General features: G+C 50.3%; 1 protein-coding gene across 2 annotated transcripts in view; it reads left to right on the top strand.

Moving 5' to 3' along the window:
• The first annotated feature begins 1,357 nt into the window (after window positions 1-1,357).
• ANXA11 (annexin A11) overlaps window positions 1,358-27,215 on the top strand; it is a 42,365-nt gene continuing 16,507 nt past the window's right edge. The window contains exon 1 of one of the 2 annotated variants that reach the window (XM_068983212.1): window positions 1,358-1,558. The gene's annotated coding sequence lies outside the window, so the exon portion shown is untranslated. The remainder of the gene's footprint in view (window positions 1,559-27,215) is intronic. The other variant, XM_068983214.1, reaches the window with a different exon arrangement.

The following is a 27,215-nucleotide window of genomic DNA, read 5'->3' as shown; positions in this document are numbered from 1 at the left end:
CGAAAGATACACCTAAAAGTGGGCTGAGAGAATGAAGAGTGAATTTGTTTTTTAAAACTATATTATGGATGCTTAGTTGCTTCAGTCCTGTCCGACTCTTAGCGACCCCCGGGTCTGTAGCCCGCCAGGCTCCTCTGTCCAAGAGATTTCCCAGGCAAGAATACTGGAGTGGGTTGCCATTTGAATAATATTTAATATATATTATATTTTAAAATAAGTACAATAAACATACTAATATATTATATAGATGACCTTTTTTTTTTCAACAAATAAACTTTATTTTCTAGAACTGCTAAGTCGATTCAGTCGTGTCTGACTAACTCTGTGCGACCCCATAGATGGCAGCCCACCAGGCTCCCCTGTCCCTGGGATTCTCCAGACAAGAACACTGGAGTGGGTTGCCATTTCCTAGTCACTGAGTCGTGTCCAACTCTCAGCGACCCCATGGACTGCAGCCTACCAGGCTCCTCTGTCCATGGGATTTTCCAGGCAAGAGTACTGGAGTGGGGTGCCAGTTTGTTACAAAAAATTTCAGAGTTGTCATAAACTCCAGTTTCTTCTATTAACATCTTTTATTAGCATGGTGTTTTGCCACAATGAATGAGCCAGTATTGATGCATTATTATCAATTAACCTCCATACTTTACTCAGGTGTCCTTAGTCTTTATTTAATGTCCTTTTTCCAGGATCCTATCCAGGATAACACATTACACTTAGTTTTCACATTCTCTCAGGCTTCTCTTGGCTGTACCAATGTGTTTCAGACTTTCCTTGGTTTTGATGACCTTGACAATATTGAGGAATACTGGTCAAGTGTTTTGTAAAATATTCCTAAACCAGGATTAATCGTGTTTTCTCACTAGATTAGGATTATGCATTTTTGAAAAGAAGACCACAATCTGTACATACTATCACTGTTGATCTATCATTCTTGACGTTGACCTTGATCAGCCGGCTGAGATATTAATAGCTGACTGCAGTTTCTGCACCGTAAAGCTACTCTCCCCCACCTCCACGTCCATCCTGTTGTGTCACTTTTTAATGTACGGAGTCAATCAGGAAGATACACTGAGCTGGAGGGGGCTTGGGGAAATCCCCTCCCCCGGAGTGCGACGCAGGGCAGGACAGATCAAGGAAGGCGGTGCGGCGAACCGGTGATTCGCCGACCTCCTGGCGCCTGCTGTAACCTCTCGCGGTGGAAGGCGTGTGGCTTCCTTCCCAGACTGGCCCAGACGACTTTCACCTGGGGGCGGGGCCGCGTGCATACCACGCCCGGCCCCGCCCACCCTCGGCCCCGCCCCTCCGCGGCGCACGCGGCCCCGCCCCGGGGCACGTTGGGCCTCGGGCCCGGGGTTTTCCGCCCAGTGGGCTCCTCCTCCGGCCCCGCCTTGACGGTCGAGGAGCCTGCGGGTCGCGAGTTCCCCGAGTGCTCCGAGTGTGGAAGTGGGACAAAACTCGAGGCCGGTCGGAGGTGCTGCCCCTAGGACGCCCGGAGAGAGAGCTGCTGCTGCCCGCGTCCCGCTTCTCCCCTCGCGACTCCCCACTGCCCCCTGGCCAGGTGAGTGAGGGTTCTCCGGCTTGAGGGGGGCACGGGACGGGGCGGAGGCAGGGCGCCGCGGCCCCCGCCGGGAGGCCCCGGACTGCCCCGCGCCACCTTCAGCCCGGCCCTGCGGCTTCCTGGTTACACAGCGTGGGGGTGAAGGCGCGGGTGTCGGGCTGGTCCCGGGCGGGCTTCGTCGGCCTTCCTGCCCAGCTCTGTCAGCGGCCGGGGGCCCTCCTGGGGTGGGCGGTGCACAGGCGGGGCCCCCAGTGGCCAGGGCCGCCTGATTGTGCTGCTCCGCTGGGGTCCGGGGCTCAGGGCCGGGGAGCCCGTTAACCTGCGACAAGAAGGCGGCTGGCTGGTGTGGGGATGGCGGTGGCCACGACCTCTCTGACCCCGCTGATTTCTGGAGAGTGTGTGTACCCTTCCGGAAAAGGCTTCTGTTGCGGAGACCTAGGAGGGGTGGCTGCCTTCAGGAACTTTCCTCCGGAACTGGAAAGACGGAAATTCCTGGGAGCTGCTGCTGTTGGAGTTGATTTATAAGGCACTTTATTTGAGAGAACGCGGGATCCACCCCAGGTGCTGCGTTCCCCTGTGTGTTCACCTGCTCTGCCTGTTCCTTCATCTCAGCCTTGAACTGCAGTTTCAGGGAGGGATTCTTGACTTCTCTTCTCCCTGAAAAAGTTTTAAGAAATGAGTGTGTTGATTTAACGGAGAGTTGTGCAGTTCATCAGTTTGAGACTTTGGGGAGCAGAAGCCTAGCTAGACAGTTCCAGCCCAAGCTGGGAGCAGTTTGCCTGGCACATTTCTGTCCCTTCCCCTCTAAATCAGCGACCTTTCTTTGGCGATTGGGTATTTTGGGACAGACCGAGGGTATCTTTGGTAGCCAACCACTCTGCCTTCCCTCCCTGCCTTCACTTTGCTCCCCTGCTGCTTTGACCTGGACTTGGAGTGACCCTTCAAGGGATGAGCCTCTGCCCAACCCCCACAACAGGAACAAAAGCGTAGAGGGCAGTGCCAGGCTGAGTCCAGGCAGGGCGTGTTAATCTTGCTCATCCCCCAACTGGCTCTCCTTACGTTCCTTCCTTGTTTCAGTCAGTTGTTGGGCATGCCGGGAGAGTTAGCAGGGCCCCTTCGCACAAGGCACTCTCCTTGCCACAAGGCTCTCCCTGACAGGAGAGACCAGGTGAGGTTGCAGGGCCTTTTGTTGGCCCGGCATGGGAGGCAGACTACCTTGGGCCTCCCTTCCAAATCTCGCCTCTTACCAGTCTCTGTTGCCTTTGTTTCCTTGTCTTTACCATGGGGGTAATAATAATACCTGGAGCTTCCCTGGTGGCTCAGCTGTAAAGAATCTGCCTGCCAGTATAGGAGACGCAGGCTCTATCCCTGGGTTGGGAAAATCCCCTGGAAAAGGAAATGGCTACCTACTCCAGTATTCTTGCCTTGGAAATCCCATGGACGGTGGAGCCTGGCGGGCTACAGTCCATGAGGTCACAAAGAGCCAAACACAACTTAAATGACAACGGCAACAATAATGATACCTACCTCCCAGAGTTATTGTGAGGATTAAATTAATTAATATACTTAACAACCGTACAGCTCAGTCACTGATCTGAATAGGTGGTGACCGTACTCCTGTGACCCGGTTAGACGTAAAGCTTACAGCAGGGCCTGACACATTAGTATTCATCTGTAAAAGTCAATAATAATAATATTTATTACTCCCTTCATGCAGCTGAAGATCAGCCTAGTTGAATTGCTCTCCTGACCTGTTCCTCTGTCTTCGCTCATGCCCTTCTGCCCTCCTTACCCAGTTCTGCCTGTCATTCATCGCCCTTCTAGGAGCCATCCAGGTACCTGGAGCAGGAAGGGGCAAGGCTTGCGGTCAGCCCACTCAGCCCTCCTCCACTCCTTTAACATCGCTTCTCAGTATTCGCCCTGCAGTAGTAGTTGTACAGCCCACATCTCTCTGCCCTGTCCTCTGTGTCTGGAGGGTGGGTGGTGTTTCTCACTCATCTCTTGGTCTCACAGCATCCAGAAAGGACCTTGCCTGATGTTGGTACTCAGCAGGTGTTAGCTAAGTGAAGAGGCAGGCCAGGGATATTTGACCTTGGAAGCTGAATTTGGATAGGCAAAAAAAAAAGGAAAAGTGGGGAGAGTGAGACGGAAGTGAGTTCAGACTGAGAGGTGGGCATAGGAACTAGCAGCGAGGTCAAGAGGAAGTCCCCTTGGACTCCTTTATGTTACCAGGTCAAGGATTGTTGTCAGGGCTTGTCCTGGCTTGTGACACCTAGAAGGCCAAGATGGATTAGTGATGCCTTGGCCTTGTGATTTGGGGAGGATGGGTAGCTTGGGATGGTAGGAATGAGAATTGAGCCAGAATAGGTGAGTGTGGGATTTTCCTCGGTATTCACTGCAAAAAAAAAAAAAAAAAAAAAAGCTGGTGTGGGCAGGAGGTGAATGTAGAAACCAAATCTGTGCTGAGTGCTGGATCTTCAGAGAACTGAGGGCCTTTCTGGATCTCACTCTCTTTCCTCCCTCTTTTCAGCTGCTGTCTTTTCCCCCTTAAGCAGTAACTAGCGCTTGCCCCATGGTGGGTACTGGAGGAAGATTCTGTGTGTAGGTGTATTTCACAGTCGGAGCAAAGTGAACGGATTCAGATTTCTCTGGATTTTTCTCAACAGCACCTTGTGAGCCAATGGCCTGTAGAACATGAGGAATCTGAGGGATACCTAGATAGGAAAGGTCTTAGGAGAAATGGAGAAATGGAAATTTCTTTGTTGGGAATTTGCATTTTTAAAAGCAGTTGAAATTCAGTGGAGCTTTCTAATAATGCTGAAACCATACCACAGGAGGCTACTGACCCTGACCCCGGGACCCTGTGAAATAAAGGTCTGATGTCATGTGGTGGTTTGGAAGGATCCTGACAGTGTGGCGTGAATAGTGACTCAAACCACAGCTGACTTTGCTCCTGATGTGAGAAAGTAACAGGGGGGCGATGGAGGGGTGAGGAGGCAGAGTTCCCATATGTGCTGGGTATCCTGGGACAAGCCACATAGCCACACGGGCTTTACTACCCAGTGTTCTGGGTAGTAAAATGGTTGCTTGCAGAATCTGGTGAGAAGATGTTTGCAAAGGGGGCTTGAGATCAGTTAGGGGGTGGCGATGGCAGTGTTGATATCTTGGGTTGCTGCGAGGAATCTTGAAGCTGGGGTTGGAGTGTGTGGGTGGTGGGTAGCTGACTCCTGGTTCTGTGGTCTCTGAGTTCTAGTCTTCCCGGGGCTTATGGTCCTGAAGGTGCCACTGCCTTAGCAGGAAAAAGGGGGAGGAATGACTCCTGAAATTGAGAAGGGAAGTCAGGTGCCTGGAACCTCTTACACCTGTAGAATGGGCAGAGACTGGCTTGGAGGACAGTGAGTGAGGGACGAAGAGAAACTCAGAGCTGATGACAGGGAGGTGGAGGTTAAGCCTGGGGATGGCATCCTTGGGGAAAAGGGTGTGTCTGTGAGGGGGCTGGTGACAGCCGACTGAGCTTGCTGTGTTCACCTAAAAGGTCATGGCTATTTTAGGAAGCTAGTGACAAGGATGTTGCTGTTGAACTCATAGTTAGTGAGGACCCACTGTTTGCCAGCCCTGTACTGTGAGCACAAAAGCAGAGGCCACCCCCCGCCCCCCACCCTGGGTTGTCCCTGGCTGTTTTGTAGTACAGATGTAAAGTAATTTTTTCAACCTTTCCCTTATTGCTGGGTATGCAGGCTATGGACTATTTTTATAGTTTGAAACAGTGTTGGAGTAAATGTCTGTGCATCCTCAGTTGCTTCGGTTGTGTCCCACCCTTTGCCACCCTATGGACTGTAGCCCGCTAGGCTCCTCTGTGGAATTCTTCAGACAAGAATACTGGAGTGGGTTGCCATGCCCTCCTCCAGGGGATCTTCCTGACCCAGAGATCAAACCTGGGTCTCCTGCATTGCAGGCAAATTCTTTACGACTGAACCACCGGTAGGAATCTTTATAAGGAAGAGTTAACACTTTATAATATTAAGTCTTCCAAATCAAGGACAGATTACAGGCCTTGTGATATAGGATGTCTTCATTAGATGCTAAGAATAGGGTTCTAATTGGATATGCTGGAGGTATATATCTCATAACATATGTTATATAATTTGGAAATTATTTGTAAATATTTTTTAAAAAATTCTTTCTACTTTTTTGGTCATTAACCTTTATTGTTACTCATTTCTTACTTTTTGCTTATTTCATTGCTCTAGTTTTCACGTCTAAATTGGTTCATTTATTTTTAGTTTTTTAATTTAAAAATTACGTAGAGCTCAGCATTTTCTTCTGAGTACCAGTCTAGCCAGTGGGCTTTTATATGAAATGCTCATCTTTCCATTGCTTCCTAGTACTCTGTAGATCAGTTCTGATCCAAGGACTTTTCAGAAGGCAGCGTCTTTAATTTCTGAGGAAGTTTTGGGGCAGTCTGATCCTATTTTAATGTGGGCTGCTAGTTCTCTCGGCTTCCTCGGTGGCTCGGCTGCCAGTGCAGGAGATGCAAGAGATGCATGCTTAATCCCTGGATCGGGAAGATTCCCTGTATGAAATGGCAACCTGCTCTAGTATTCTTCCCTGGAAAATTCCATGGTCAGAGTAGCCTGGCGGGCCGCAGTCCATGGGTCGCAGAGTTGACGCAACTGAGCATACAGACACAGTTCTATTGAGTGAAGGTGCTTGGCAGAATCTCTTGTGGGGCTGTATTAAGATTTTCTTTGTGGCCAGCTACATGATCAACCTGAAAAGCTTTCATGACACGTATTTTCTGTGGCACACAGATGTCAGATATTTTTGTGATCTTGAGGGTGCCCTCTGCATCCTTGCTTATTGAATCTTTTTTTTTTTTTTTTTGAGTCAAACTCGACTTACATTTGCTCTGGATTTATGAATTTGGCGTGCATGTCTGGTGTATACAGCTTTATCAAGCTTATCTTTGTGGATTGTTGCTGCTGCTAAGTCACGTCAGTCGTATCCGACTTTGTGCGACCCCATAGACGGCAGCCCGCCAGGCTCCTCCGTCCCTGGGATTCTCCAGGCAAGAACACTGGAGTGGGTTGCCATTTCCTTCTCCAATGCATGACAGTGAAAAGTGAAAAGGAAGTCGCTCAGTCGTGTCTGACTCTTAGCGACCCCATGGACTGCAGCCTACCAGGCTCCTCCGTCCATGGGATTGTACCTTGTGTCATTTGTTACTTATTCTGTACCTTTGACCTTAAATTCCATATTATCTATTTTAGGAGCATATATTGTCCATAATCTGGGAGAATTCCTTCTTTGTAGTCCTGAAGTTAGTAATTAAATGCATTTTATAGGACAGTAAGTAAAAGGCTCAGAAATTTGGAAGCAAGCATCAGTCAGGCAGGGGCTAAGCCACATCCTTTAGTTTCCACTCAGGTTTATGCAGAGTAGGTAGTAATCAGGCTGGCTCTGCCTGCTTCTTAGACTCATGATGACTGTGAGCTCCCCCTTCTTGTCTGTCCCAGTGGCCCCCCATGATAGCCAGGTTTTAGGAGGGATGGAAAAAAGGAGGTCAGTTTGCAAAACCCAGGGATGGACTTCTGACTTTGTGGTTGGTTCCTCCCCCATCTCATAGGTCCAAGTAGATGGCTCACAGATATATTTCCTTCCTCATCTACAGCAGCAGAACAGACTCTCTGTTCCCCAAGGGATATGACAAAATAGTACAGAAAAATGTCCCAAGACCAAATGTCAGCTGTAAAGTCTTGGGCCCCAAGTTTTACAGCCTTTCTGTGCTTGTGTTTTAAGTCATGTAAACTATTTCTTGGAACTAGCATGGCCTAAGCCTTGTTGCACCATGAAATCCTAGTGAGTAGTTTTCCAAGTCCTGCGTTTCCAGATAAAGGCAAATGGCTGAGAAGTGGCTGGAAAAAGCCCTCAGTCTGCAGAGGCAGGGTTATCGGAAAGTTCTCAACATGGTTTTAATATTAATATTTTCACTTCTGGTTTTTCTCTGTGCTGACCTAATATGTGTTTGCCTTAATTTTCAACTTTTCTTTTCCTTTTTTTTTTTTTTTTTAAAGTGTTTCTCTTGTAATCAGTACGTGACTGGGGTTGAGGGGAGATGGCAGGAGGCAGTGATAATCACCGCAAACCGCATTTGGTCATTTCTGTCTTTGTAGAGAATGCAGACTGCTCGCATGCCAGATAGTCTCGATTGGATTTCTTGCGTCTTGTTGTCTGTGTACTATTTATTACACTTGGATGTTGTTTCTTTCCTACTTTCTGCAGTCTTGGTTGAGTTTCTCATCGTTCCTCTTCCTCACCCACCTGCATCAGGTTCAGGTTTGGCCATGATTTAAGAGGAGGTTCTCTCTCCCTCTATCTCCAGAAATTGGAGTCCAGAGTTAGTAAGTGCCTGTTCCATGAGGTTGTCCAGGCACCAGACTCCGTAGGCACAGTTGCTCCTGGTGTTCTTCAGGGCTTTGGTTCTCAAACTTGAGCACATTTGTGAATAATCTGGAAGGTTTGTTAAAACTCAGATTCCTGGGCCTCATCCCTAAAGGCTCTGATTTAGGGGGTCTGTGGTGAGGCCCGAGAAGTTTCCTTTCTGACGGCATTCAGGTTGTGCTGATGCGGCCAGTCTGGGGACCGTAGTGCTGCTCTGGCTTCCCTTACCTGCGTGGCCCAGGACAGCTGACTTCCCGACAGAGGCCTGCCTTGCTGCCAGGGAAGCTCGGAAGCATAGTCCTAATTTGGGGCTGCCATGTGCCAGGCTGCTGGTAGTGTTCTGTTGTGGGAGTGAGATGGGCAGATGGTTGAGGGGGGAACCACCAGAAGTTTCTGGAACACCACCCACTGCTGTCCTGTCTGAAACTACTACTGTGCTTGCCAGTTTTGCCATTTTCTAAGCCAGCCTTCCTCAGGTTGGGAAATAAGAATGGGATCTCATGACAGTGGCAGGCCAGCAGGCAGTGCAGAGGAGGCAGCGGCTGAGCCAGTGGGCTGCTGACTAAGCAGGCAGGTTGCTGCTGCTGCTTTGCTGAGGCTCTGAGGGTCATCACTGCTTCCAGGCCATTCCCAGTGGTCGGGTTTGGCAGCCATGCTTTCTGCACGTGGATCCACCTTAGAGGTCCTAAGGGATGTGGGGGCAGGTGTCCCTCCAAGACCAGCTTTAGGATAGAGAGTATCTTAACTGTGCTTTCCTCTCCTGACTGACCTGCCTCAACTCCAGGTGTAACACATCAGTAACTTATTTCTGGGAAAGTGTGGGGACAGAGGCCATTTGAACCCTGAGCTGAGTTGGGCTGATGGTCAGTGCAGCTCCTGATACCCCAGAGAGAGCAAAACAAGCGGCTGCCAATCCCTGCTGTCTGCTCTTATTAACTCATAGGCAAGAACCTGGGGAGAAGCCGCGTCACAGAGGCTTCCCTGGGCAGAGGACACTTTCTCTGTGACTTGATGGCATGGGGCTTTATTTATAGGCAGCAGGGTCACCTTCTCATTATGTCTTTCCCAGGACAGGCTTCACATTGCCAAGTCCATTCTCCAGCCCAGGAAAGTGGAGTAGAACCCAGCAGTGTGAGTGGAGGGGAGCCAGCCTGGGCCTGGATGCATTGGCCTGGAGGTCAAGAAACATGAGTTGAGTCTTTGCCCCGCCCCAGCCAATGGTGAGAGCCTAGGCAGGCTTTGCTCTCCAGGCCTTGGCTCCCACCTAAGTAAAATAAGCCAGTGGAGTCAAAGGGTCTCCTGAAGGCCCCTTCCAGCTCTGATGTTGAAGGATTCCCGTGTAATCCCAAAGCTAGCATGCTGGGAACTGACTGTATTCCCCAGCGATGTCTTTCTGAGCCTGCTTGCTCACGTTCAGCCCGTTGGTCAGGCCTGGACAATGGCCTGTGGCTACTCTCCTAGCTTGCTGTACCCGGAGCTCCTCCGGTAGGGCCACCCCAGGTGCCAGCCTTCGGCGGGGAGGCAGAGTTGGGAGGCACTGCTTGCCTAATGATTGACGTGTGCTCCAGCTATTCTTGATTCATGGGTGTGTGTGGGGGAGTTGAATGTCTAAGAGCACCTTCTGTGGGATTTCCATTCAGTGGTTGGGAAAGGATGGTCTAGGTTGGTGGGGTGCTCCCCTGGGGTCCCTTGATTGCATCTGGGGCTTGATGACCTCATGACCCACACCTTGCAGGTGAGGCAGTGCCCTGGCAGAGTCAGCAATGTTTGGACGCCTCTTACGTCACTTAAGGTCCGGCCTTTTCGTAGGAGGGAGAGAAAGAATGTTTTAGATGAGTTCTCTCTGCCCCCAGGATTCCTGGAGCCTCCATACCAAAGATGTCATTGGGACAGGTGCCACCAGGATGTGGAAGAGATACAGTCAGGATCCACTGATGTCCTGTCAGGAACCTCACAGTGCCCTGCCTGTGCTAACTGGTGAAGGAGGAGAGAAGAGGCCTGTCCTACAGCTGCGGACTGACTCTCTCTCTGGGAGCCCTAAAAAAATAATTCTGGCCCTGGCACACATCAGGTGTGTGATCCTTGCTTGTCAAGAACCATCTCTGAGCCGTAGTCCCCTTGAGGTGGTAATACCTATCTTGTAGGATCGTTGTGAAGGTTAATGAGGTGATACATGATGTAGTAATATGTGTCCCTCGAGTAGGAAATGGTACCCCACTCCAGTATTCTTGCCTGGAGAATCCCATGGACAGAGGAACCTGGTGGGCTACAAGCCATAGGGTCGCAGAGAATCAGTTATGACTGAAGCGACTTAGGTACTGGAAAGAGGGGAGTATTATTAGAACACTAGAGGACGTAGAAAACATTTTAGGCCAAGTGCTGGTAAGTTCCAGAAAGAGAGGTAATCGTTGTGGGTGGAGAGATCAGGGTGGGTTTCCTGAAAGAAGCAGGCCTCCGTCTGGCTTAAAGGAAAAGGCAGAATTGACTTCGGTTTAAGGAGGGCAGACTAGGCAGAGAGAAGACTGAGCAGAAGTTCTGAAGATGGAAAATGCTGAGGTCCTGGCTTGACTGAGCTGTGGACATGCGTTTCCTGCTTTCTTGCCATCCCATGGAGACCTCCAGGGACCTTCCATTTTCTTGCCATGGCAGAGCCCAGGGCTGCTTGGCAGGTCTTAGGGTTCTGCCTGCACACCAGTCAGGCCCAGCTGAGATCTGAAAGAGCATCTCCTCCTCCAGTGTGATCTGTAGGCTCTGGTGGGGATTTCTTTTCATTTTCCAGCTGAACAAGGCTGGCTGGGGACTCGGTCACTGTTAGAAGAGCCGCCCTTGAGAAGTGCTATTTGAAGGAGAGGTTTCTGGGGCTTCTAGGCAGGGCGGGGTGCTCCGCTCTTTGGAGCTGAAATAGATACTCTCTCTGGTCTTCGAAGGTTGAAGGGACCAGGCCTTTCCAAAGGCGTTTGGACAGGCCCCAGGTCTGGAGAAGCCCCGGGGACTCCCTGCTGCTGCCTTTAGATGTTGTCTTCTCCTCCACCCTCTCCCCCAGTTTGTTGTGACCGGATCTGTGACTGACTTGCATATGAGGGTGAGCTGGTTGATCGCATCTTACCTAGCAGGGCCCTGGGTGAACATCTGTGCCTTGCATTATGAATACAGGCGCCTGCGGGGACAGCCCTGGCGGGGACAGCGGGCAACCGAGGCAGGCATTCCTGGATGAAGGGGCAGCTGCCACAGCCCTAGCTGTATGCCGCCACGTGGCTCCTGGTGTCCAGGTCTCCTCTTTTTCTATTTAAAACAAAATTTAAGTTGGACAGACTCTGTTGCAGCCCCGCCCCTCTCCTCCGCACAACAAAATTACAGAACCTCCAAAGAGCCCCAGGTCTTGGCAGCACAAGTTGACAACCATGGATCCCTTGCAGGCTCACTCATTTCACAGATGAAGGAGAGATGCCCAGGGGAGCCTTGGGTTCGCCAGGGCCCATCAGAGAGAAATGGGTTTCCTAAACACGTATCCTCTCTGCTTCCAAAGAGCCCTTTCCTGATTCTCAACCTTAATCTCCATTCTGCCTGGGAGTGGCTCTTACACACTTGGTGAGTGTTTCTGTGACTACTCTTTTGTGTTTATCTCTCCAGCTAAAGGAGAAGGCAATGGCACCCGACTCCAGTACTCTTGCCTGGAAAATCCCATGGACGGAGGAGCCTGGTAGGCTGCAGTCCGGGGGGTCGCTAGGAGTCAGACATGACTGAGCAACTTCACTTTCACTTTGATGCATTGGAGAAGGAAATAGCAACCCACTCCAGTATCTTGCCTGGAGAATCCCAGGGACGGAGGAGCCTGGTGGGCTGCCGTCTATGGGGTCGCACTAAGTCGGACATGACTGAAGCAACTTTGCAGCAGCAGCAGCAGCTCCAGCTAGAGGGAAAGCCAAGTGCAGGCCAGAACTCTGTTTTTTAACTCCTGTTCTCAGGGGAGTCTAGCCCCGGCATTGGGTGCCTCTTTGAGCCCAGAGGTAAAATCAGTGTGAAACTAATGAAACTTAGGGCTTCCCTGGTGGCTCAGACGGTAAAGAATCTGCCTGCAGTGCAGGAGACCTGGATTCCTTTCCTGGGTAGGGAAGATCCCCTGGAGAAGGGGATGGCTACCCACTCCAGTATCCTTGCCTGGAGAATTCCATGGACAGAGGAGCCTGGTGGGCATACAGTCCTTAGTTGAAGCCTCCCAACCCCCACACCATAGTCATTTGCGTGTGGTCTCTCCAGGGCGGTGGGAGAGGCCCTGGCAGTGAATTTACTAAGTCATATGGTTTTGTAGAATTTGCAAAAAAAAAAAAAAAAAAAGCGTTCTGTTTCTGGCATCTTAAAAAGGGCCCCTAAAATTATATAGGCTTCAGGCTCCATTAAACCTGAGCCTCCCCAGCTAGAGATGCTGTGAAAAATCAGCGACTGGTTGCGGTCCTGCCTTTGCACGGTGGGCCCCTGGCTTGGAGGCCACAGTGAAAGGGTCCTGAACCAGCCCTGGGAGGGTCTTGCCGTGTCACCTTGCCCTGCCACTTCCCCTCTCTGGCTGCCAGTTTCTCCATTTGTGAAATAGGAGCCAGGGTTGGGTGGGCAGGAATGAACTGAGTCATCTCTAGGCTGAATGACCTCTGGTATTCCAGTTGCTTGGTCCTGGCTGGTTGGGTGTGTTCACCTACCCCACCCACCCAAGCATCACACTGCCCACATTTTCCCTCCCAGGAGCATTTGCATGGCTGGCTGGGTGTGTCTGGCTGGCCATACAGAACCTACTCACAAGCCCCAGGTCTCACCATGGTGACTCTGTTGACTGATAATATAAGCAAGCAAAGCTTTATTGAGTGAGCTCTTATTCCCAGACGTGTAGGAGACGCACACACCTGGGCCTTCCCTTCTTGGTGGAATGGTTTTTCCTGTGGTCTTGGGGGTTTATTGCTGCTTCTGCTGAGGGAGTTCAAACTGTGCACTGATCTCTTATACAAAGGGAGCCTTTTCAAAGAACACCCCATGGAAGGATCTGGAGGGAAGGAGAGAAGCAGTGGTCTCTGTAGAACTTGCTTTCTATTGCTGCTGTAGCAAAATATCCATATTTAGGGGCCTAATACCACACTGCCCTTTTTTTTAAATAAGCATTTTTAGGTGTCTGTCTGGGGGTATTAAGTTGTTGTTTTTGTTCAGTCACTAAGTCATGTCTGACTCTCTGTGACTCTTTCATAGACCCCATAGACTGCAGCACACCAGGCTTCTCTGTCCTCCACTATTTCCCAGAGTTTGCTCAAATTCATGTCCACTGAGTTGGTGATGCCATCCAACTATCTCATCCTCTGTCATGACCTTTTCCTTCTGCCTTCAGTCTTTCCCAGCATCAGAGTCTTTTCCAGTGAGTTGGCTCTTTGCATTAGGTGGCTGAAGTATTGGAGCTTCAGCCACAGTCCTTCCAGTGAATATTCAGGGTTGATTTCCTTTAGGGTTGGCTGGTTTAATTTCCTTGCAGTGCAGGGGACTCTCAAGAGTCTTCTCCAGCATCACAATTGGAAAGCATTATTGTACAAGCATCACCACCATCTGTCTCCAAAACTTTTCATCTTCCCAGGCAAACTCTCTCCCCATTAAACATTAACCCCTAATCCCGTCTCCCCTCAGACCCTGGCATCACTGTCTCACTTTGTCTCTGAATCAGACTGCTCTGCTTACCTCGCTTAAGTGGCGAATCAGTCAGTCCCTTCAGCTCTGTGACCCGGTGGACTGTAGCCCGCCAGGCTCCTCTGCCTGTGGGATTTCCCAGGCAGGATCCTGGAGTGGTTGCCATTTCCTTCTCTGGGGGGTCTTCCCAACCCAGGGATTGAACCTGTGTCTCTTGCGTCTTCTCCTGCATCGGTAGGTGGAGTCTTTACCGCTGGTGCCCCCTGGGAAGCCCCCTCACATAAGCAGAATCATAGAATATCTTTTGTGACTGGTTTATTTCATTCAGCGTAATCTCAAGATTCATCCATATTCTAGCATGTGTCAGAATTTCCTTCCTTTTAAGGCGGAACGCTGTTTTGTTAGGTATATACCACGTTTAGTTTATCTTTTCATCTGTTGATGGACTCTTGGGTTATTTACACGTTTTGACTGTTGTGAATACAGCTGCTGTGAACATGGGAACACTGGTGGACAATGCTTTCAGTTCTTTTGGGTACATTTACAGAAATGGAATTGCTAGGTCATATGTTTAATTTCTTGAGGAGCTGCCCTACTGTTTGCCGCTGCGACTGCACCATTTTAGCGCATGACCTCTGTTATAGTTTTGTCTCATGGGTCTCCTGGCGTCTGTTGGCAGGATCACATCTTTTCTGGAAGCTCTGGAGGAGCATCTGCTTCTTGTCTTTTCCAGCTTCTAGAGGCCATCTACATCCTTTGACGTCTGGCACCCTTCCTGTGAGGATGGAATCCCTCTCAAGCTTCTTAGCTCTCTTCATCGTTGTTTCTCCTTATCCTTTCTTTTCATCCTTACCATAGCTGGGAAAGGACTCACAGGCCCGCCTGGATAATCTAGGGTATGTTCCCTGTCTCAAGGTTTGTAGCCTATCTGCCAACCCCTTTGTCGTTTAGGGCAACACAGTCACAGATTTTGGGGGGTCAGGATGCTGACTCTCTGTTGGGGATGTTTTTGACAGACCTAATCCAGAAACTTCATGGTGCCTTGATCATAGGCTTTGAAAAGCCCTCCTTTCTTTCCCTTCCAGACTTGTCTTGAACCATCTGTGACCATAACGATTGCTTAGGAACCCCCCTCGCTGTGTGGGCTGGACACCTAGTAGACACTATGTAAGTTGGGATGTCTGTTCAGGACCTTTGATGACCCTTTCCCTCCTCTCCAAACTTCAGAGCCTGTCCCCTTTGGCCACTTGGACGGGTACAACCCAGGTTGAATTGGTGACAAAGCACAGAAAACGGTCCCTGTTTTACAAAACTTCCCTGTTCTTACTTCATTCAGTCCTCACAGTAACACTAAAGTAGGTCGGCAGCTCATATTTCTGCAGATAGCGTAGAAGTTCAGAGAAGTTGTTCTGAAAATGTCATACAGCGTATGGTGAAGTTAGGACCTAGACCCTAGCTACCAAGCTAATAATTCTTAGGGAGTAAGCTAAGATTAACTGAGCACCCACTGTATGCTAATAAGCTACATGCATAAGCTTTAAATGCATGTATCAGTGCACCAGACCCTCACGGCCACATAGTAAGATGAATGTGCCTTCCCCGGTTTTAAGGAGAAAGGCTCAGAAAGGTCAAGCCACATGGCCAAGCTCACACAGTCAGCAAGTGTTAAAACTAATGTCATTGGACCGTGTTTTCACCCCGGTTGCCCAGCAGCCGTATTAGAAGATGATATCAGGGCTGTGTGGGCCATGAGTAAAGTCCATATGACAAAGCCGAGGAGTCTCTTACGACTGTCCTGTGATGTTGGTGGCTCGACAGGGGAGTGTGGGTTGTGCACAGATGGAAGAGAGAGTAATTGGAGGTGGTAGAAGAATCTGCGGAGGACCTGGGGTTGAATGTTTCGAGACCCAGTGTTGGTGATGCTTAGGCTGCGTGACCTGCTCGGGCTGCCCAGCCTCCCTTTCCCCGGACCAAGGAGGGATTCGGAGAAGGAACTCCCCAAGTTCCCTTCCAGCTGAGCTGCTGATGGTTTTGTTGTGCAGACAGTACCCTCCACAGAGCTTGGAGGGGGCCCCCTGTGGGCTCAGGTGGTCTAGAGGAACAACTCTTGGGTTGGACTTTGCAGGAAATGGAGGGGCTTGAGAGCTAAGTCGGGACAGCACGGAGGCTTTCTTTACTGAGGAGCCGGTTCTGATCAGGCGGTGTAATTGCAAGCAGCTTCCGCATGCAGAAGTGGTGAAATTGACAGATACAGGCCTGCCTCCCCAGCCCCACAGGCACTGAGAAACAAACCTCCGTTTCCCTTTGGGGGAGGGGTATTTCCTGATAAGGTCCTGGCCACACCTTGGGCTTAGGTTGGTGGGGGTGGGGGGATTTTCTGTCACTGCCTTTGCGACAGAGACTTGTGTCCGTCAGAAGAACCTTGGTGACTCCAGGGACCTCAGCCTGATCTCCCGTCACAGCCTGGTTGTCTGCCAGATACTGACACCATATCTGGGTTCACCTGCTTCCTCTGTGGCCACTTTTCACTCCTCAGAAATCCTGAATCAGGGTTGGCATTTGACTAAGTGTTGGCGCTTCCAGAAGCTGTTTAGTGCGGGCATCTTTCAAAGGGGGCCCTTCCCATGAACTGAAGGAACCCAGGTTGGCCAGGGCTGTGCTGTGCAGGGGGTGGCAGAGAGGCCGCCTGCGAATCTGTGTCCGCCTGCAGGAGCCTTTCCGAGGAGGCGTCCGCTCCTGCCTCGCTCCCTTGTTCTCAGTTCCCAGGACACGGTCTGGAAAGGTCTTCTCAGCCAAGAGCAGAAAAGATGGTTTCTGTCAGGGCCGAGCCCAGAGTGGGCATACAGGCAGCAGGCTCCTAGGTACTGGTAGGGCTGAAGCTTTGTGCAGACTGAGGCTCTGCTTCTGCCAGTCACTCTTCCTGGGGCAGGTTTCTTCTTAAGGTCTTTTCAGATGTTCTTCCTCCTCCATCACCCGCACCCTGGCCCCTGCCTGCGAGCGTGCTCAGGCGGCTCAGTCGTGTCCGACTCTTTGCAGCCCTTGGACTGTAGCCCGCCAGGTTCCTTTGTCCATGGGATTCTCCTGGCAGGAATACTGGAGTGTGTTGCCATGCCCTCCTCCAGGGGATCTTGCTGACCCAGGGATCGAACCTGCCTTCTTTTATGTCTCCTGCATTGGCAGATGGGTTCTTTACCACTAGCATCACCTGGGAAACTCCACGCCCCTCACCCCCAGCTTTTTTCATGGAGTTTGGACCAAGCCCTGGGCACCCCAGCCTACAGCGGGGATAGAAAGAAAACATTGCCAGTTTCCTGTTGGTGGTTTCTTAGGGAGACTGGAAAATCCAATACAGCCATCCCCACCCAGGGTCTGCTGCTAGGGGCTGGGTTTGGCGTGGAGAAGGAACCAGCCGACTTTACTCTCTGCCCTGCTCCCCTGCCCTCTGCCCTTCACACTGTCCTGACTCTCCAAGCTCTTGTGTTCCACCGCATGCCCGCCCTGCCCCCACATCTCTCATCCTGAGTGTTGTCAAGTGGTCTAGGGTCCTCTGGGACCCTCTAATCTAACCTGCTATTTTAGGGAAACTGATATAGTGAGAGGTTAGAGGACATATAGGGCTTTCCTGGTAACTCAGCTGGTAAGGAATCCGCCTTCCATGCAGGAGACCTGGGTTAGATCTCTGGGTTGGAAAGATCTGGAGAAGGGAACGGCTACCCACACCAGTATTCTGGCCTAGAGAATTCCATGGACTATAGGGGGTCTCAAAGAGTTGGACGTGACTGAGTGACTAGAACTTTTGGGGGGCTTCCCTGGTAGCTCAGCTGGTAAAGAATCTGCCTGCAATGCAGGAAACCCTGTTTGATTCCTGGGCTAGGAAGATCCACTGGAGAAGGGATAGACTACCCACTCCAGTATTCTTGGGCTTCTGTGGTGGCTCAGCTGGTAAAGAATCCACCTGCAATGTGGGAGACCTGGGTTCAATCCCTGGTTTGGGAAGACCCCCTGGAGAACGGCTACACACTCCAGTATTCTGGCCTGGAGAATTCCATGGGGTCTGTATAGTCCATGGGGTCGCAAGGAGTCAGACACGACTGAGCAACTTTCACCTTCACGAAGATATAATGAGAACATATTTGATATTAAACTGTTATTATCTGCATTTTACAGATGTGGAAAAGTGAGGCCCAGAGTATTAGATAACCTGCCCAAGACCACACATCCCAGTGCAGAACTGGGGTGTGAACTTGGACATCAGAGTTCATGTTCCTCCCACCACCCTAGACTGCCTTCAGTGAAATACCTGCGATCACAGGAAAACTTAGTGTCCTGCTGCCTAATTCTATTCTGTTTCATCAACCAGTGTTTTTAAAGTTTCAGTCTTTGCAATAGTAGTTTCTGGGGCTGGTGGGCCCTGGAGGAAGTGCACTGTAGGGGTGGAATCCTGAACTTTGGGGCTCGGCTGCCTGGGTTTGAATCCTGGCTCTTCATTTACTAGCCGTGACCTTGGGCAAGCTGTGTATCTCTCCACACCTCAGTTTCCTTATCTCTGATACAGAGGTCATGATCTTAGTCTTATATGTCTTAGGGAGCTGCTGCAAAGTTCAGTTTCATGTATAGCACTTAACAGAGGGCCTAGTGCATAATGAGTATTTGACAAATGTTAACTATTATCGTTGTCTAGTAAGTTTGGGAAATTGAGGGGTAAAGTTAACCAGGCACCTGTTAGAGGACTTCTCAGAGTCTTTAATCTATCAAAAATTAGCACTTTCCTGGAAGAGGATGTAGTAGGCAGCAGTTTTCAAAGTTTTTGGACAACTAGCCTCTTTTTTAAAGTGGGTACCTGGTAAATTCCCACTCATGAGATGAAAGTTGGTGTCAGGGGACGCAGTTGAGGGAGCACTGAGCTCTGTATCATGCTGCCTGTTTCTGCTTGGCTGGGCTGAACTGGAGATGGACCAGGCTAGATCTGAGTGAAACTTGGAGGGCCTGTGTGGCAGAGCTTGGCTGTACCAGGCATTGCTCTCCTCCTCCCTCTAGGTATGGGTAGAGGCCTGTGGTGTGAGCTGAGGCACCTGAGGGTTTCTGGAACCTCCTGGCCATGAGGACTGACCTTGGCTGACCCCAGTTCAAAGCAGTTACTGCACTGACTTCCTTTTGCCCTTGGAGGAGAGAGAGGTCTTAAAGTAGGTGATCAATGGCAAGACCGATTGGGACCACCAAACAAACCAGCCCAGCCCAGGTTGCAGTGGTCACAGGTTTTGTAACACAGCCCTGTTTCAGGAAGGCAGGGAGGCTCTGCTCTCTCTCAGGAAGGTGGGGTTCCACCTTGGACCCTCTCCCCAAGTGTTGGGGACTTGAGTAAGCTGGGTCCCTGGCATATTTTAGCTACAAAACCAAGGTGGTTGGAAACTGCAAGCTCCTTTCCAGTATAGATATTTTGGGAGCCTCTAAGTCTAGGGTTCGGAGAAGGCAGTGGCACCCCACTCCAGTACTCTTGCCTGAAAATCCCATGGACAGAGGAGCCTGGTGGGCTGCAGTCCATGGGGTTGCTGAGCGTCGGACACGACTGAGCGACTTCACTTTCACTTTTCACTTTCATGCATTGGAGAAGGCAATGGCACCCCACTCCAGTACTCTTGGCTGAAAATCCCATGGACAGAGGAGCCTGGTGGGCTGCAGTCCATGGGGTCGCTGAGCATCAGACACGACTGAGTGACTTCACTTTCACTTAAGTCTAGGATTGGGGTGAAAACCTGAAGAGGTGTCACCTTCAGAATCTGTAAAGTCCAACTAGGAAGAGCCCTGAGAGGTGAAGCCACCTGTCACAGCCAAGGTGTGTGGAGGTGAGGGCCTAGCTCCAGGTCACTGGTTGGGGCCCTTTTCCATATGAGATTCTTTGAACTGAACTACCTTAAATAGCCTTGTTTTGGGCCCCTTCTGCACCCTGCTCTGGGTCATTGCCTCCCAGCTGTGTGTGGTGGTCAGGAGCTGCTCAGACCAGCTCAGGGCTGGCTAACTGTTCATCTTCCCAACAGCCAGATACAGGAAGTGGGCCAGGGAGGCATGTGGTTGACTAATTACACCAGAGCCTGCCCAAACCTCGCTTTGAACTGGAGCGAGAGTCTGTTGATAGATAAATTTCTTTCTTGTTTTTTTAAAATTCTACATCTCTCTCTCTATATATGAACATATAAAAACTATATATACACATATATGTATTTGCATTTTGTGTGTGTGTGTGTGTGTGTGTGTGTGTGTGTGTGTGAAAGTGTGTTTTGTCTTGAATTTTACTTTGGAGACTGCTCAGTGGTGACCTTTGGTTAGGGGATTAGAGGGGAGGGTGAATTTTGCTTTTCCTTTTGTGCCTTTCTGTTCTGTTTGAATTTCCATACAGTGTGTTTATATTCGTTTTATTGCTTTTTAATAATCATTTGCTTATTTGTGGCTGTGCCGGGTCTTTACTGCTGCACGGACACTTCTCGCTTTGGCAGATGGAGGCTGCTCTCTGGTTGCGGTGCGTGGGCGTCTCATTGCGGCGGTTTCTTGTGCTTGAGGAGCGTGGGCTCCAGAGCGTGCAGGCCTCAGTAGTTGTGGCATATGGGCTCCGTGGCCGCAGTTTCCGGGCTCAATAGCCATAGCACTCAGGCCTCGTTGTTCCACGGCATGTGGGATCTTCCCGGATCAGGGACCCAACCCATGTCTTCTGCATCGGCAGGCGGAACAACAGGATTCTTTACCACTGAGCCACGAGGGAAGCCCCACTTTTTATTTTTGAATTAATTTATAGAGCAGCTTTAGGCTCACAGCATCACCTTGCCCACTATCAGTGTCTCATATCAGAGTTAGAGTTGATGACCCTGTATTGGCATACCATTATCGCCCAAAGTCCATGGTTTATTGGTAGCATTCACTCTTAGTGTTGTACATTCTGTGGGTTTTGACTGACATATCCACTGTTTTAGTATCATACAGAAGAGCTTCACTGTCTTAAAAATCTTTGGTGCTCTGCCTGTTCATGCCTTCCTTTCACTAACTCCTGGTAATCACTGATTTTTTAACTTCTCCATAGTTTTACCTCTTTGAGAATAACATATGGTTGGAATTGTGCAGGACATAACCATTTCAGGCTGGCTTTTTGGCTGTTAGTAATACGCATTTAAGGTTCCTGCTTGTCTCTTCATGGCTTGCAGCTCATTTCTTTTACTGCTGAATAATATTCCATGGTCTGGATGTACGACAGTTTACCCATTCACCTCCTGAAGGCATTTTGGTTGCTTCCAAGTTTTGGCCATTATGAAGAAAGCAGCTGTAAATATCCATGCACAGGGTTTTGTGTGCACATATATTTTCAGCCTCTTTGGGTAAATACCATGGAGTGCTATTGCTAGATCATGTTTAGGGTGTTAGAAACTGCCCTGCTGCCTCCCAAAGTGGCTGCACCATCTTGCATTTCCAGCAGCAGTGAATGAGTTTCTGTAGCTTCACACCCTCATCAGCATTTGGCGTCATCGGTGTTTTGCATTTAGGCCATTCTAATAGGTGTGTGGTAGTATTTCATTGTTATTTTAATTTGCAGTTCCCTAAGGCTGTATGATGTTGAGCATCTTTTCGTATGTTGTTTTTGCCATGTGTATGTATTTTTGGGGACAGTATCTGTTTAGATCTTTTGCACATTTTAAAATTGAGTTCTTTTTTTAAAAAAATTGAAGTATAGTTGATTTACAACGTTGTATTAGTTTCAGATATACATACTGTTGAGTTTTTAAGAATTGTTTTTATATTCTGGATAACAGTCCTTTATCAAATGTGTCTTTTTAAATGTTTCCCCCCATTCTGTAGTTTGTCTTCTCTTCCTTTGATTTTTAAAAAGAAACCAGCAGGGATTATCTGAACTGTATGGTGTAAGCTCTACATTTAAATGTTTGCATAAAAACAGATTGAAGATTTAATATTAATTAACTAACACACAAATAAATACTGTAGCGCCCAGACTGGGAAGGGGCCATCCCAGCAAAGCATGCACTCTGGTCCAGGCCCTCTTGGTTCGCTGCTGGGCATTGGGCGGGAGGTCTCACAGCATGTGACTTCTGGCCCAGGAAGAGCTCCAGGTTTCTGCCTCCTCTGAGTGGTAGCCTGCTGCAGCCCTGGCTCTCTGGGGAGGACACTGCATGATCCTTGTGACAGGCGTGCATGGCCCTGCCACCTTCCTTTTTCCTCCACATTACTGGAAGTCAGGCAGGACACGAGAATATGTGCAGAGAGCATAGACAGCCTACCATATATATCTCCATCTCCCACTCTTGAGGTGGGGGAGCGACAAGACTCTCCATCGTGGGGGCGGTGACTAGGCCAGGGTAGTGAGGTACCGCTTGTGCTGGGTAATTTTGCCTCTTCTAATACAGTGTTTCTAGGTTGCTGTGTTTGAGGACTCTGGGTGTCTACTCTTGTGGAATCCTTGAAATGTAGTGGTATTTTTGTGTACATGTACACAGTTTTAGGGAACAAGCCACTTTTTAGGCCCCGAGAAGCCCCCTGTGTACCTGCTGTCTGCTTTCAACATTCACCAAGTAAGCTGAGGCTTGGTCTCAAGGGACCCTGGGATGCTCAGATCTTGGTGTTTATCCTCAGAGTTTACTTACTGCTGGGAATAAAGACTAGATAGAATAAGCTAGAAAGTGTCCAAGTACCTTAAAGGAAAAAGTGTTTCCTAGATTGTGGAGTGCAGAATCAATTACATCAGAATCCCTGGAGATGGGGATAGGGTGCTTGTTTATATTTCACATTCCCTGGACCGTCCCAGGCTGAAGTGCCCAGAATGATTGGGGCCAAGGCCTGGGCATTTTTATTTTTAGCAAGCTGTCCAGGTGATTCTCATGCATGAGGAAGCAAGCAGTACTACAGAAACTGGTCCAGAGTCAAGCAGCATCAGTATTTTGGGGCCAGTTCCCAAACCCACCCTGCAGAGACTGTGGGGCCAGGACCCGACAATCTGGGTTAAAACAAGTCCAGCAGGTGATTGTTTTGCAGCCTGAAGCATGAGAAGCCCTAGTGTAGCCAGAGAGGGCCACGGCTGGATGAAATTGGGTGCACAGCTGCAGGTAGATGGTCCCAGTGAGGAAGGAAGGGAAGGGTGGTATTTGTGCTGCATCTTGAGAGGCAGTACTTGAGGCTGAAAGCTCCCCAGAGGCTGGTGTCTAGGAGCTGGATTAGTCCCGGAAGAGGCCAGCTGCCTGCGGCACCTGGAGGCCCTCTCCAGTGAGTCCCAAGACAGAGTGCCCTGATGAGAGCTGGCACAGAACAAGGATGTGCCTGGCCTGTTAGAATCCTGGCTTGTCCACTCTGTGAAGCATCCCACTCAGGCACCTTTCTTCTTTGTTGAAGGGCAGAAGTAGGAGGAAGGCATTGGTCAGCATGGAAGGTGTGATGTTTGTAGTTCTCAAGAGAAAGCAGATCTGCAGGACTGTAATCACTGTGTTACCTTCTGTGTGCAGAGTGAGGGCTGGACAGAGTGGAGGGGAAGGTGAGGGTCCTCCCCGCCACTGTGCCCTGCCCAAACTCCCCTCTGAGCCGTATATGGTACCCCAGGTGCTAGACTAACTTTGCCAAGGACAGTGGACCCTGCTGGTGGCCTCTTGAGAAAAAGTGGAGGCCAGAGTATGTAAAGACTGGGCCATAAGCAAATTTCCTAATTTTCACAAAAAGAAGGGGGCTTCCCTGGTGGCTCAGTAGTAAAGATCCACCTGCCAGTCAAGAGACATGGGTTGAATCCCTAATCCGGGAGGATCCCACATGCCCTGGAGCAACAGAGCCCTTGTGCCACAGCTATTGAGCCTGTGCTCTAGAGCCTGGAAGCTGCTGACTGCCTAGCCCACATGCGCAGCTACTGAAGCCCTTGCGCCCTGGAGCCCGTGCTCCACAAGAAGAAGCCAGTGCAACAAGAAGTCCACACACTGCAGTGGAGAGTAGCTTCCGCTTGCCACGACTGGAGAAGAGCCTGCACAGCAACAAAGGCCCAACACGACCAAAAATAAATAAGTAAAATTATTTTTAAAAGGTGAGGGGAAGACTGTAGATGTTGGGAGTCTAAGAGTTGCCTGCTGATCCGGGGCTCTCCTAGGACATGTCCTCGTTGGGAAGGGGCGAGTCAGGGCGCTGGGAGTGAGGACTGGGCCTCCGAAGGTCGACCCAGGCTCTCTGGCTGCCTTTGCTTTTATCCTGGAGATGCCTAGACAGATAAGCTGGAGCGCTCTAGGCGGGTGGGGGATGGGAGAGATGTGTTAGAATCCTCATTTGACGGAGGCCCTCTTTCTGCTGTCGTGAACTAGATGAGGAAACGGGTGTCGATCAGGCTGTGGTAGAGTTAGGTGGTCCAGTAACTGACTGAGTGGTCCTGGGTGGGGAGAGGTTGGTAGCGACAGTGTAGGAGCGCCCTTTCAGTGTCACTCATTGGGAAGAACTCAAATGCCATGTTTTCCCAACCAGTGAATATAAAAGAAAGCTGAGAGAGAGTGCCAAGATGCTTGATACTGGCCCGGGTTGCAAGAGATCTTGTAGGCTGGAGCAACGGGTAGAAATTTAACAGGAGGGGGAAATTTAACAGGAATCAGCACCCTGTCTCCATTGTCCAGAACATGCAGGCAGTAACAGTCCAGGGAGGCTGGGGAGCTGCTGCCGTGGGCTCTCCACACCATACCTGGAGCCTTTGCTTCCCGGGGGAGCTCTGCGAACGAGAAGGGAGTGGGCCACAGACGTGGAACTGCTTCAGGCAGGAAATGGTGGGAAGAAAATGAGGCGGTTCTTTCAGAAGAAGGGGAAGACTGGAGGTGGGCTTTTGGGGAGAGGGGAAGCCAGGGGGTGTGGAAGGAAGGACTATTCCTTGGGTGTGGGATGAGACCCGGCCTGTAGGGCCCTCCAGGGCAGAGCTCATCGTCTGGGAGCTCAGGGAATGAGCACCATCGCCCTGTGAGTGGCTGAGGCTGGCCTGCGGCCCGGCCCCAGGCGGGAACCCTAGCAGTCCCTGCAGGTCCAAGTTCCGTGGTGCATTTATGTAATAATCCTAACCCCAGGCTCTGAGCCGGGCTGCCTTGCGCTGAATGGACCCTGTGTGAGTTATTCGAATCTTGGAGGAACAGCCACAACCTCAAGTGAGCTCAGAAAGCCCTACCTGAATTGAGTCTTTTTTAAAGTTGTTTTTTTAATAGGCACACATGCATGGGGCCAGAAATGCAAATATAAGCAGTGAATTTCATTTCTATTCCAGTTTTCCCCTCCAGAGGCAATCAGTGCTACCCAGTTCCCTGTTTAACATTCCAGGGATTGTAGGGTGTGTGTGTTTGTGTGTTCAGCGCTAAATTTGTACATTTTCGTATTTTTAAGTTAGCATACACCCAGCACTACACCTTTATTAACAACGGTGATCATTTCAAATCGCCAGTCATAGAGCTGGCTAATTTTGAAGTGTATAATATAATATATAGATATATGAATGTAATACACAGAGTATCCCTTGAATGGATCCGTTGTGATTTATTTAACCAGCCTCTTGCAGGTGGGTATTTAGGGATTCCTTCTGGTTGTTGTTGTAGTAAACGTCACGGTTAAGTGCATCTGGGAAATAGATCTCCAGAAGTAGAGTTTCTGAGTCAGAGACCGTGTCGTTGTTAATTTCAGCACTCTGTGTTCACTCGGCGTGCCTCACCGTGTTAGTGAGGGTGAGCGTCTCGTGTTCCTTTTGTGTCGTAGTTTGCATCATTTGAGTTTCTCTAAAGGTTGTTGGTCTTTTTCTCACCATGAAGCGTTTTTCCTGAATCTGTCCTTTCTCTTGCCTTTGTGTTATTTTCCTTATTTCTGTCTTACGCAGAAACTTAGTGTCATCTTTGGGGTTGAGGGCTCCTTCTGAAGTCTGACGCTTAGGTCTGGCTGACATCTTACTTTGATGTGGGGAACAGGGCAGTATCTGGCTCCTCCGTTTTGTTTTCCCATCTCGCTGTGGGTGAGGCCTCCAGGCTCATTCCTCTGGGAGGTGGTCTCCAGGGAGAACGGTGTCAGGAACAGGACTGCAGCTCCTCTGGCTTTCCGATGGGTGGCTCCTCTTTATTCCATGAGGAGGTTCCTGGCCCATCCAGCATTCAGATCCCCAGGGTGTCGCCTCACCAGCGAGGCCTCAGGGTTCTGGCAGAGGGGTCAGACTGAAAGCAGCACCACTGGGGAGCTTAGTCGCCACATCGCAGCGTGCTTGGGAAAAGGTCTTTGGCTCACACCACAGATCGCCGATTCTCGCTCTCTGCAAGGTCACTAGGCCACCATATGGCCTCCCATTGCGGTCACCCGTGGACCCACTGACCCAAATAAATTACCATGCCCAGAGGGCTGAGAACCAGACTCAAGGGAACCAGTGGCACCTTAAGGAAGCCCTTCATCTCCCTTAAAAGCAGCGTGCGGAGCTCTCCAGCGCAGCTGTGAAGGGCGACCCAGAGTTTTGTAGGTGGATAATGGTGTCTAGAGAGGTGTTTTCAGAGTTCCTGGACCAGTAACATCACCTGGGAACTAGTTAGAAATACGAATTCTGGCTCTACTGACTCAAACCCTGCGGGTGGAGCCCAGTAGTGTGTTTAACAAGCCCTCCAGGTGGGTTCTGACGCACACTACAGTTTGAGAACTAGCTTGGGGCCTGGCGTGCAAGGAGGAGCTGCTCACCTGGGCTCAGCAGGTGTGATTGTTAAGGAAGCCTACAGGTTTCCTCACTTTCACTGGTCCTTGGGTACCTCTTAAATTGCAATAGCCACTGATTGGCAAGAGTAAGCAGGTTTCCTGATGGTCTGAGACTGTGATATCACAGCAGCTCGTGTCCCTCTGGGCAGCTCCTCTAGCGTGAGGCACGGCAGAGGGGTCTCTACAGAGGGGGTTGTGAGGACAGGTCTCCCACCATCACCAAGGATTTAGGTCCCAGGCCTGGCTCCTTCCCTTACTGCCGGCCTGCAAGTCGCTTGCCCTTTCTGAGTTCCATCTGTAGGGACAGGGTGGTACTGCCTCGCTTGATCAGATGAGCCCTCCTGAGGGCTCTCCTTATTTCTGGGAATGGTTATCCCATACCCAGGGATTCCCTTGCTGGGTGAACCAGAGGCTGGAGAACAAAAAGTGTAGTTTGGGGCAGATGCAATTTGGAGCCCGCTGTGGATCGCTCAGGGTCTGTAGGTTGGGCACAGGGAGATGGAAGCACGGGCTTTCCCTGATGCTGGATGGATGGTGATAAAGAAGATCCAGGCAGATAGACCTGGCCCCTGAGAATGAGATGGGAGAACAGCGTCACACCTGCAGCATCCCTTGTCAGCACAGGTGGGGGTGGAGCCTGGGTGAAAGCGGTTTTCAGGGTAACTCACCAGCTCATGGGTGGCGAATCCTGTAATGCCCCGATTGCTGTTTCTGGCAGGGGCCTTGTGGGTAAAGGGTGAGCTGGGTTGCCCCACCCCGGGTCAGGCCTGATGCGGCTCCTCCTGCTGGGGCTGGCTTGTGGGTGTTGCTGTTCTCCAGTAAAGCTAATGGGAGCCCCTGGCCGAGCCTG

The sequence above is a fragment of the Capricornis sumatraensis genome, chromosome 10 (assembly GCF_032405125.1).
Source record: "Capricornis sumatraensis isolate serow.1 chromosome 10, serow.2, whole genome shotgun sequence".
Classification (NCBI taxonomy): domain Eukaryota; kingdom Metazoa; phylum Chordata; class Mammalia; order Artiodactyla; family Bovidae; genus Capricornis; species Capricornis sumatraensis.
This window is presented reverse-complemented; position numbering and strand designations above follow the sequence as displayed.